This window comes from Ochotona princeps, chromosome 20, assembly GCF_030435755.1.
Source record: "Ochotona princeps isolate mOchPri1 chromosome 20, mOchPri1.hap1, whole genome shotgun sequence".
Lineage (NCBI taxonomy): Eukaryota > Metazoa > Chordata > Mammalia > Lagomorpha > Ochotonidae > Ochotona > Ochotona princeps.
This window is the reverse complement of record NC_080851.1, coordinates 5,418,924-5,431,939: the sequence shown is the minus strand read 5'-3', so window position 1 is coordinate 5,431,939 and position 13,016 is coordinate 5,418,924.

Sequence of the window (13,016 nt, the reverse complement as noted above, 5' to 3'; positions counted from 1 at the left end):
ACAGGATATACTTCTATTATGATTCCTCAATGTTAATTCATGACGCAGCTATCTTCACAAAAGCCTAGATAAAACAGATAATTATAGCACCTTGATTCAAAATTGCAAGAACTTGAAAGCAACCAAGATGTCCTTCAGTATGCGAATCAATCAACTGGTACATGAAGACAATGGAATATGATTCATTGTTGACAATAAATGTGCTATAAAGTCATGAAAAGGCATTCAGGAAGCTTCAATGCGTGATCTCAAGGTAAAGAATCCGGCTGACAAGACTTCTCATCGTTTCGCTGTGATGAATACAGTGATGCAGGTTCAACGAGTCTAACAAAGGTAGCACTCCAACAGGGACATAAGCCACATAGAGAGCTGTGCATGTGTGGGGGCAGAGTGCACATGGGAAATTTCTATTTTCTGCTCAGTGCAGTTGTGGAAATGGTCTAAAAAATAAATGCTACTGGCAATGTAACACTAGACCAAGACACCATTAGCTTCTTCAAGTCAACATAAGTACAAATAACACTCCAGAAAGCAGGATTCAGCTAGGCAGCCCTAAGACAAATACTTGCAATTCTGGACGATTGCTGTTACAGCTGCAAACGATGCAGGGAGATCCAAGATGGCCCAAAGGTGAGAAGCACATGGACTTCAGCCACAAGAGGCCATGAAAGAACTCGAAGGAAGGACTAGGTTTCCAGGACACAGGTTGACAGAAATTCAGTGGAAAATCACAGAACTGACCAAACAAGTCTAGAGTTTGGAGAGCAAGGAGAGAAGATAAACATGCTATGAAGGCCAGCCACATGGCACAGCCAGTAGCTGACCAGGAAGCGTGGGAGGAGTAGCCGAGTACCTGAATGCCCTCACCCCGGCCGCCGTCGAGCAGCTCGGAGGCAGAATCCCACAGTACCCCACAGGATTTTACTGAAGAAACCTTCCTGAAGAAGCTGTTTGATACTTTCTAAGAAATGGGAATGAATTTGCTTATACTTGAATTATTCTTAACTGCTTGTCAATTTTTCACTTTGCTCATTTACTTTGCAATTGTTCTGCTTTTATTAAAGGCATCCTGTCATAAAAGCACCAAGAACCAAAGCACATAAGTTACATTGAACATCCAACTTAACAAATAACTGCCTAAAAAGTATATTCAAGGCTTCCTAAAAATATTGTCGATGTAGACCACAATAAATTTGCTGCACTGAGCAATATTTCCAAGTTCTCAATGGCCATATTCTATTGATGTGCTTCAACTCAGTTAAATTCTTCCATCAAAGGGAACTGAATCAGAAGAACAAGCCCTAGCACACGGTCTAATACAGTGGGCATTGGTGTTTGTTCTGTTTCTCCTTACACACATTTAAAAATCTGCATATAAGTTTTATAGTGCAGCCTGTACTTATAGTGGTGGTTATAATTTTACACAGATTCATCTCTGGGAACAGCTAGTGACAGGCAACTGCATTTTGTTCTTGCTCAAGAGTAAAACTACATGAAAAAGTCTTCTTGAGAGGAGTACCTGTCTTTACCAAAAGACAAGACGATCAAGTTTCAATGAAGGATGCTAAGAAACAAAGTAAACCAAGCATTTAAAGTTTCTCCCAGGCAAAGCAACAACAAGAGGTTTTAACGCAATACATGCCATCCTGTTACAGCTTCCCCCAAACGAAAGAAATGTGGATAAAAGAGTTTGCAACAGGTAACCTTTCCTTTTAATGAAGTCCAGCTTATCAGTGTCTTCCATCACAGATTGTGCCTCTCTGATATGACACCTGCCATGGTTTGAACGTTTGTCCACTTCCCACTGTTGAAGCTTAACCTCCAATGCACCTTAAGAGTCAGCAGTATTACAGCAATATCCCTTAAGTATCAGAGTACATTGTTCACAGTATTTTTACTCTGTTAATTTTTTGCAGCCTGTCATCATTTTGTCAAACAATCCAAAATTGATCAGTTTTCTAATTCATTCACACTATATCAGACTACTTTGAGAGGGGGAGGAAGACAGATCGGTTTCCCACCCACCAGTTCTCTCCCACAAGGGACTGCGATCGCTGAGCTGAAAGCCAGGCTCTTGATTCAGGTCTCAGTCATGACAGCCTGAACCCAATCATCTGAGCCAGTGTCACTCTTTCCAGGGTGTTTAAGAACATGCAGTTGGCAACTGGAGATAGAAAGCAAGTGCTGATAATACATCATGGGATGGAAGTTTCTTAACAGCTATTACTTAGTTTGTATTGTTTTATACAAACAAAGTAACAAGAATGGTAAGACATACAAAACCCTCCCTTTCATGAAGCACATCTTTCAGTTAGAAAAAAGAAAGAAATTAGATTGTGATTGCTGCTTTGTCGAGAGAAAAAAAAGCAGATCTGGGGGGGGCCTCTGCATGGTAGCCTAGCAACTAAAGTCCTCGCCTTGAACGCGCCAGGATCCCATATGGGTGCTGGTTCTAATCCCAGCAGCTCCACTTCCCATCCAGCTCCCTGCCTGTAGCCTGGAAAACAGTCGAGGACAGCCTGAAGCCTTGGGACTCTGCACCCGTGTGGGAGACCCGGAAGAAGCTCCTGGCTCTTGGCTTCATATTGGCTCAGCTCTGGCCATTGTGGCTGCTTGGGCAGTGAATCAGCAGATGGAAGATTTTCCTGTCTTTCATACTCCTCTCTGTATATCTGACTTTCTAATAAAAATAAATCTCAAAAATAATTGATCTGGGTGTTCAGCAAAGATGTCCAACTTACATTTGAATGACATCTTCAATGCAAAAAAATTAGGAGCCAGAACATCATAGAAAGATGTATTGTAGAGACCACAAAATAGGTACCTATTGACTCACTCAAGACACAGATCAATCTTGTGGCCAAAGTCAAGGAAATGGGCAGGATAATGGAGACAATGAAGTTAGAGGTAGGGTCAGGCTACACAGAACCTGGCATTCTATGTCATTTGAGAGTGCTAAAGCCCTATAATTTAAATAGGATCAATTATAGTATGTTATTTAATCTGGTTAAGATTTTACATAAAAAGTTCATTGAATTGGGAAATGAATGACTGAAGTTCATTGATATAAGAAATGAGATGCGGGCCCGGCGGCGTGGCCTAGCGGCTAAAAGTCCTTGGCTTGAAAGCCCCGGGATCCCATATGGGCGCCGGTTCTAATCCCGGCAGCTCCACTTTCCATCCAGCTCCCTGCTTGTGGCCTGGGAAAGCAGTCGAGGACGGCCCAAAGCATTGGGACCCTGCACCCGCGTGGGAGACCTGGAAGAGGTTCCTGGTTCCCGGCTTCGGATCGGCGCGCATCGGCCCGTTGCGGCTCACTTGGGGAGTGAATCATCGGATGGAAGATCTTCCTCTCTGTCTCTCCTCCTCTCTGTATATCCGGCTTTCTAATAATAATAAAATCTTTAAAAAAAAAAAAAAAAAAAGAAATGAGATGCTCCTTAGGGTAAAATTTAACAGCTCCGAGAGGACCACCGTAGAAATGCAAAGTGCATGTATTTGGGACACTCGTGACTTGCTGATCGATTGGGAATGGGTGATGAGAGAAAGACAGTAACTCAGGATTATTTCCAGGTGTTTGCTCAACGATGTTGCCCCTCTCGGTGTAAGAGTGTAACAGGTTCAAAGGTGATGGCGGAAACCTAGTTCTACGTTTACCTGCTTTAACTTGGAGCAACTAGTAGAAATGTACATGCACATATGAAATGTGTAAGTTACAAAAACAAAGCTCATGTCAAAGGTCAGGGATGATTAAGTTAGAAAACATTAAGATACTATGATAGCTCCTCAGAAAGTTCATGTAAAAAATCTTTTGACAAAAGTATACATGGATTTTGACTTCTTATACATAAGCAAATGTATCTTTTTATTGCACTTTTCTTAAACTTATTAAAATACCCCATAATTAAGCTAATATAATGGGATGAATATAAGGAACTCTATATGAACAAAGAAATTAAGTAAAAAAATCATGCAAAAGCATAATTTTGTACATAAATATTCAAAGTACAGTGACCAAAAGAAAAAGCATCTTTACCACAGAATCAATAAATTTACTTCTCATTGAGAACCAACAGATCACAAACAAGAACTGAAAAATCCCACATACTTTACAACTTCAATTTCTTAATCAAAAGATGAGTAATATGTAAACTCAAAAGGATCTAGATTTCTCCAGTTCTTCTTTGCTTACAGTTAGTTGCTCTGAATATATGGAGGGTGTTTTTCACAAATGTACAAAATGCTTCCTGCTTAATAAGTTTAAAGGAAGCTTCCAAGATGATCTATAGTTTAATCATAAAAGGAAAGCTAATGAGCCGAGTGTCCTTACACTGCGGAAAAACAGCTTGCCAAGATGTCAAGGTTGGTAATGACTTTATGGTTGTATATGCCATGAGGTCCATAAACAGTAATACAAAACATTTTGGGGGAAAACATTATGACAAACCCATGATTTTGAGGTAATCCATATTTACACAAAATGTTTTAGATGAAAGTAGAAGGAATTAGGTGAACACAGACCATGACAGAGAAGAGACAGTCAATATTACTACCAAAGCCATTAAGAAAAGCAGTGCAAGCAAAACACATATTCATTCTACAAAATTTGTAAGCTGTTATTTTGGCATGTTTATGACATCTATGTGGGATGTAACTGAATATTGCAGATCACTTATTCTGAACAGTGAAATACTGAATCGCTTGATCTGCACCTCCTTCACCTGCACACATCCCTAAATAATCGTCTGGCTGATTGCCCTCCTTTGCTTTTCCCTGAGTTAAGGAAAATCTGTTTTGGAAAAGGTTAAACCTACAGCCACAAGTCGGTACGAAAGTGCTGAAAAACAAATGGCAAAGCTGTCAAACCTGTGTGAAAACATGGTGCGTTTTCTGTAGGAAAAAAAAAAAAGTACTACTAACTTATTAGGCTTCGCTGCTTTCCTGGACCGTTATAAAGACTGCCAATTGCCGGGAAAGGAGTCAAAACGAATACACAATTTTGCTCTCCCAATTTTGCGACCCATCTGAGAAGTGTTTACACAACTTAGGAAGGCTGCAACGCATGCGTGCTTACCGCACTGCGTTGGTCCACTTTGGTTTCTGGGTCCTGGTCTCCATTACATCCCTGGGGTGAGCAGAAATGTGTCCGTAATGTCAGGCCACAAGCAGGATGCCATGCAGAAACGAGAGGTGATTTCTGGGGAGAGCAGGACCTCCCATTACAGAAGGGCAGAGCTGCTGGAAACCAAAGGTACTGACTGCAGCAAACACAGCAACACAAGGAACCACGACTTGTGGGGCGCATTCTGCAAGATGTTATAAAAGAGAAAAATAAAAATCAGCCATCAGTGTAAGCCTGATTTGGTGAGCAGTCTTAGCAAGTGTGCATTTCCTACCTAAGTAATAGAAGTCAAACAAACAGCACTGTAAATATGCTACATCTAGCCCAAAGCTAACAATCCCCAACTTTAACATACTATTATTTTTGAATTAAGACACTTAGATATTTTATGCATTGCAGTGTCTCTTCTGAAAAGGCATGCCTACATGGATTCCCAGGTTACAAGGATGTGTGAGGTCCTTGGGTGTGTCCTTTTGCCCTCCGCTTTGCTCTTCATTGCACAGATACTCCCATCCCCAACAACCTAGATCGGGAGTTCCGAGCAAGTTGGCAGCCCCCAACTCATGAGTTTCCCGAAGAAACAAAGTCTAAGACTGGTCCGTGTCATGTCTTCTATTTGAAAACACCAGGATTTACATACCAAAATCTGGGAAATAATTTATCATGACTCATTACAAAAATAAAAGTGAGGACACAATAGCATAATTTGCTAATTGGCTATGAAACTGGTAATACTGAAACTGTTTTATAACAGTAAATGATGGTAGAGCACAAACATTTGTCACCTATTTCTTCTATTTTTTGTTTTCTTTTATAAAGCAGCCAGAGAATATTAAACAGGAAGTACTTAACATTGTATGAAATCTAAATTTCATTTTTAAATTTGTAGCTTATAAACCATAATCCCACTATATATTCATCAATATTACTTTGTTACACAAAAATACTAAGTACTACTTTGTTACATACAAATACTAAGTATATTATTAATTTTGCATTTAACATTTGATCTTCAAAAACATTCAGAATAAAACTCAAAGAATTATTTGAATTAGGTTATATAGCAAAGGAATGTTTGGACCAATGTAGCTGACCCCAATACAACAATACAGTTGAGTGGCTTCAACTTTGAACTTAACTCTCAGGGTTCTGAAGACCAGCAAGTCCAAGATCCAGTTTCTGGTGAGGTTTCTCTTTCTAGTCCGTAGGTGGCCACACTCCTTCCCACTGTGTCCTTACGAGGCAGAGTGAGCCAGCCAGCACTGATGCCTCCTCTTACAACTGCATTCTCACCAAAATGAAGAGGATCTTGGAAAGCTTGGGTGCCAACTTAGGAAAGAAGAAATGTTTCTTGGCAACATTTGATAGATTATTCCACAGTATTTAAGTATGTGTTTGAGACATGAGGTTGATCGTTGTTTACCTGCAGCACATCACCCTTTTCATCTTCCTCCTACTGGGGATCACACCTCAACAACTGGAAGGTATGAAGGTACAAAGACGGCTGTAGCAAAGCTCAACAGCAATGCTTTAACTCATGGACCACTTCAAAGGAAGTCTCCTTCAGGCTTCCTATGCCAGTCTTTCATGTCTTCCTCACTTGCTAAGACTCGCTGGCATTTCCATAATGTGGTTCAACCACACTTCAAACTCTGCCCGTTAGTCCTCAGCACGCTGGCAAATGTTTAGTCACTTAGAGTCGACTGTGGGCTGCACAGCCTGCACTGTAGTCTACCCTAAAACATCAGGGTCTGAAGCTGTTGCAATGTGCCCAAGGCCCACCTTGGCTCTTCTGATGCAATCCCTGTCTCTTACCTCCCTGGCAGATCATTACAGTTTATCCAATTCCAGAGGGAGTGGATCAATATCTTCCTGGAATATTTAATTATTACTACTTCCTGGGTTGTCCATTTATTTGTATTCTTGGAAAAATGCTAAATATTCATAAAAACTTACTGAATGAATTGATGTTTGTTTGCTGAGATAATTAACTGCTGTAAAGAACATATCTAGTGGCCTCCAAGCTTCACTCTGCTAAGTCTTATGGAGTTGACCGAGTACACTGCTTGAACACCTAGGATCCGAAGCAGGTTAAATTTCTGGTCAGCAGGGTGGGTCTGTTGCACGCAGCTGAAGTTGCCACTTGGATCCCACAGTATCTCATTCCAGGATGCCTGATTCAACTTGCAGCTACATCACTTCAAGTTCACCTTTCTGTGAAAAGCAACACAATGTGGTTCAAGTGTTTGAGTCCCTGGCACTCACGTAGGAGATACTGACTGAATGGCATACCTCGTGTCTAGCCTGTCTCTGCCTTGGCTGTTGCAGGCATTTGGGTAATGAACCTTCAGATGCAGGAATTCATGCTGCACTCGCAAAGGTACGCCTGTGCTCTTTTGAATAAAGTGAAAACAAGAACTTTCAAATGAGAAAGAACTATTATGAGATTTTAATCACACCTTCAAATCAAGAAGTTGATCACAGGTGCATGAGTCTGGCCAGAACACTAAGTCTAACTACAGATAAAAGATTATCTTTCATGGCTTTCTTTTCACACGAGTTCTGTCTAACTCCAAAGTGTATGTGCACTGTAAGTGTGAATTACAGGGTCAGGCTGAACCAACCCAAATCTTAGGAGATGCACACTTGCCTGTTCTTTGCTCTTACATCATTGTTCTACATACAGATGTTCTTGGGTAGTTCAGCTCTAAAGGCAATTAGTGTCTATGCTTACAATACAAGCACAAGTGAGTAGAATCATAAAGAAACACAGTAGTCTAGTGGCTTAAGTCCTTGTCTTGCATGTGCCAGGATTCATATGGGTGCTGGTCCATATCCCAGCTGCTCTATTTCCATTCCAGCTCCTGCTTGTGGCCTGGGAAAGCAGTCGAGGATAACCCCAAGCCTTGGGACCCAGCACCCATGTGGGAGACCCAGAATAAGCTCAAGGCTCCAGGCTTCAGATTAGCTCAGCTCCAGCCATTGCAGCCACTTTGGGAGGGAAGCAGCAGATGGAAGATTTTTATCTCTGTCTCTGCTTCTCTGTAGATCTGACTTTGCAGATCTAGAACAGACAGACAGAAACAAAAGAAGCCTCACCCAAAATTCACCTTGTGGAATTTGGGTTCATATATTAGGCTTTCTCAATTTGCTTTTCCTAATCCTCCAAAGCAATATAATTAAATCATCTACATGTCTGCAGACCAATTGTGATAACATGCTTCATCTTGTGGACTGTAAAATGCCCTACACAAATCCAAAAGTTAATCAACATTTATACCTGTACTTTCATTTAACAGAATTAACATGGGACCATATTTATACATCAAATTTTGAAAGCGACTTAATAAAATAAGCTTTTATTAAGCTATGTCATTAAGTTATAAGCCTCTGGATTTATTTCCCTGTGGGAAAAATTAAAATTAAATTTTACATGAACACTTGTTAAATGAATAAGTGTTTCATTCACTTTGTTCATTAATATATAGAACAGTTAAATTTATTTCCCTTTCTCCTACTATTTGGCATTTATAAAAAGTATAGTAGAAACGCTTCAGTTATAATAAATTCCATATTTCATGCTTCCAGGTACATTATATATATATATATGTGTGTGTGTGTGTGTAAAAGAAATCTGACTTGATATATTTACATTGTGTTTTTTCTTCCCAGTCCCAGAGGATCTAGGGACAATACCCTATTTAAGTATACTGATCCTTTTTGGAATACAAGAAATGTGAGTTCAGTATATCACAACTGAAAGAGTTATAAACAGAAATACATGACTCTCTCCACTCAGTTTAAGATGTTCAGACTCAAGATTAGATCATGAAGAACATGAGGCCTAAAGTGAAACAAGTGTGTGTGTGTGTGTGTGTGTGTGTGTATGCGATTTATGTCAGAATATTTGTTTATTGTATTTAACTGGAAAATAAAGCCTATATAAAATTACTGCATGTAGTTACAGGGATAGTTAGTTTCTAATAGCACAATAACTAAGTGTTGGTTTCAGATTTAAATAAACAGAAATTTACACTACTAAAGCCAACAGCCCCGTTCACAGGACTGAGTCATTTTTTTCCATTTTTCCCCAAATTTAATGGGACTACATATACTTTAGAAATTAGATAATGAGAACTATTTTCCCCGTTTAAATTCACTTACAAACAGGATGAGGACTGGATCACTTCTGAGCAGGCGTTTCATAACCCTGAAACTGCTGTTATTCATTTGCTTACCTGGTATAAATGTAAGATTAGTAATATTGAGGATTCTTAATATTTTCTTGAAATTGGACTTTGTATAAATTATGGGTTGTGACACTAACATGCATCACTTTTTGTGATGTATACGTTTTGACTACATGTGGTTCTGACTCATTTTCGCCGTGCAAAGCTTTGTGGTGTTCATCTGCATAACACTTCGTTAGTATGCCAGGTTGGTAGGGAGCTTCCCAGTAATTCCAGGTTTGGGGGTTCACTGCCAGTCTTTTTGTTACTATCAACACTGCTCATGCTTCCTGGACCACATATTCAACAAGGTCTTTAGTGAATACATGTAAGATTATACAAGTTATAGCTTGTCTCTGTTAAATTTAAGAAATTTAAGAAATATAAAACTTAACATTTCTTAAATTTTACTATTTCATTCGAGATGGAAAAGAGGGACAGGCTTATGTGTGGTTGAGTCCCTTAGTGCCCGCAACAGCCAGCCGGAACTGGGAGTCAGGAATACAAGCCATCTCTGACCTGGGCGGCAGGGACACACGGCTTCATTCTCCACCACTCCCTCCCAGTTCTGCTTGGGCCAGAAGGCAGATTTATGTTGGGGAAATAATTAGTCACATTTATTTAAATTATTTCTTTGTCACTGAACTGAATGCTTCGTCAAACTCCCAACTCATAAAGTTAAATATTCCGATTTCAAAAATCAAACTAAATCTCACATGAACCAAAGTAGATGTCAGACTCTATTAACATACTTTGCACCACTCCCAAAATGCCATTGGATTTTTCTAGGGTGTATTTTCAAAGAAACAGCTTTCATGCTCTCAGGCCGAGAAGGACTAGTGTGTGAGCCAGCCTGGATTACCAAGGTACACACGTTTCTGGGGTAAGCTCATTTTCTGATAGCAGACGACCCACACAAAGGACAAGAGGTGCTGAAGAGCTGTGGAGTGCAAATTCTGCCTGCCTCGCACTGCAGGTTAGCCTACTCACCAGATGCAATGGTACAGCATTCATCTAAAGAGGACCCAAAAATTACTAATATGTATGTACACTACCAGGTTGTTTTAACTGGAAGAATCACATGAAGTAGGGGAATTCTTTTTTTAAAAAAGACGGGTGAAACACTGGAAAAGCATCGGGTGTCTGTAGAGGACAGAAGTTGTCCTTTCAGAAAGGAATTCCCTGAACAGAATTCTCCAACTGATCTGGGACTAGAGGTGAGCTGTTAAAGGAAACAAAAACAGGCAGGTTGTATCCCCCAGCTAACTGCATCCCCTCGTCCTCTGAAACCCTAAAGTTACCCTTCTACATGAGCAGAAGAAATATTTAAAACATACTGGCTTGCTGGAGGGCCAGTTTATCAGCCTGTCTGCAGTGTCCACGGTCTCTGTATAGCTTTGTTTGCATGCAGGAATTTCCATGTGCAAATGCATTCACAAACATTTCAAATATAGAGAAACTAGTTTTCCAGCAAAGCAGAATACTTGATGATAACGTGGAAATTCTCCAACATACGGCAACTTGGATTTCACATCCATGCTTTCTCATGAACCACTGCCTATATCGGATCCTGGTGCGTGCAAAATGGTATTTATCCATTTGGCCATCCAGAGGCTTATACATTTTACAAACAAGTAAAATGCCATCAAGATAGCACACCATTTATTACCCTTTAATAAGACTATGATGCATCACAAATGTTAGTGCTTCAAAGCTCTGCACAGTAGTTCCATTAACAATCCACTAATAAATACCTGTTCAAAAACACTTATCCACCAAGATCATCCAAATGATATAGAGCTCATGGATGCCAAATGGTATTCTACAAAGCGATTTAGGTTTGTTCATATTATATATACACACATACGTATTTACCATTTGCAGTGAAACAATTAACATCACTTCAATACATCTGAACTATTCTAGCTTAATTTTAGGAATCGTTTCCCAGCTATGGTATCAAGATTGAACACCACCATAGTTACAAAGATAGTACTCTGGACTTCTTTAGTAAATACAGCATAAAACAATAATTAAATCTGAGCCTGCAGCAGCTATTTGTCCTTTTCTGTGTCCATTCAACAGGTGATTTTTCAAAAAAATGTGATCCAAATATTGCACTCCCCTCTAAAATGCAATAAAATATGAATTGTCAATCAGGTGGGAGATGCTTTTAGTATGTTAACTTTGTTATCAATATTTTCTTACAGGTAAATTATAAAGATATGGAGGTATGCAGAGTGATGGACTTCCTCCGCATCTACTTAGATTTAGCTCGTTCTAGCCCCAGGTGCAGAAACAAATCCCAGCTGGCAGTAATTCTTTCAATCCTATGCCATGAACATTAAATAAACTTCAAGAATTATATCATTTATGGACCATGATATTGAGGTACTGACATGATATAAAAGAAGCATAAAACATTTTACATGTTTCATATCAAAATTTTATAACAAATTTGCTATTTATCTTTCCTGATTCCTTTTAATACAAAGAGTCTCGTTTCTCCCATCAATGTGCAGTACAGAAACAAACTTAGTCCTTCCTTTGCTCCACCTGTTTTTATTTCCCCTCCTCCCTCTCTCGCAATCTGCATTGCCTCTTCACACCCCACGCCAAACGGCACACGTACAACAAGGGCTAATTAGAAGTCAGCCTGACATTCTAGAGAATTTTCCATCTTCTGATGAAAAGTTTAAGTTTAATGGAGGTTTTCAGAAAATTATTTTGATTTCTGATCCTCCCAGAAAGAAATATATGCAGTTGTTCCCTGGCTGCCAAAGTGGACAATCAAAACATTTTTGTCCTAAAGGGAACAGATTGTATATTCAAAACTTTAAGTCAAAGCCTCAAATAAAGGTTAATTATCTTCGTGCCATCTCTTGTGGAAGAGAGATTATTTTTCTTAGAATGCATATTTAATTTTTCTATGAATAATTTAGATATGTCAGTCTTGTTGGAATTGGAAAGCTAACTTATTTGTTCATTGTTTCAATACAAAATATGCTAAGGGTTCCAAAAATACTAGAATTAGTTCTGTTCTAGTAATTGAGTTTGCAATTTGGAGTCTATATTTAAGTTTCCAAAAGGAAGTCTGTGTGTGTGTGTGGTGTGTGTGTGTAGACTCTTGATTTAGTATTTTTATACATCTGCATTTATATTTCTAAAAATTCGATTTGATTAATAGTAAACACTTAAATGTTGTTGTATGACAAATCAGTTTTTAAAGTATTTCCAAAGAAGAAAGGCAGGAAAATCTTTAGAAACTGGCTTGGAGTACAACTGTGGATCTTCTGTTTGATAGCAAAAGATGTCGTTAACTAAACAACATGCAGAAGGATATCAGAAAGGAAAAGTATTTTCTAGAAAACCTGAGATTATTTATTATCCTAAGAAGCTGCAGCTGCTTTTCAAAGGGCAGAATAAGATTAAAGGAGTATTCACATGGGTTTCTTAGATTTTCAGTTTGAGATTTGCCTTAATTTTTGTTGTTGATTGTGTCATAAGCTTACATTGAAAATCAAAGCCTCTTATTACTACAGTGTCTTACGCTTACATACTATTTATTCATATTAACAAAATCAGATGTATTTTTGCTTTTCTCTGACAATTAAAATCAAATTACTGGGACTGGAATTGTGACTTGGTGAGTAGAGTTGCCACCT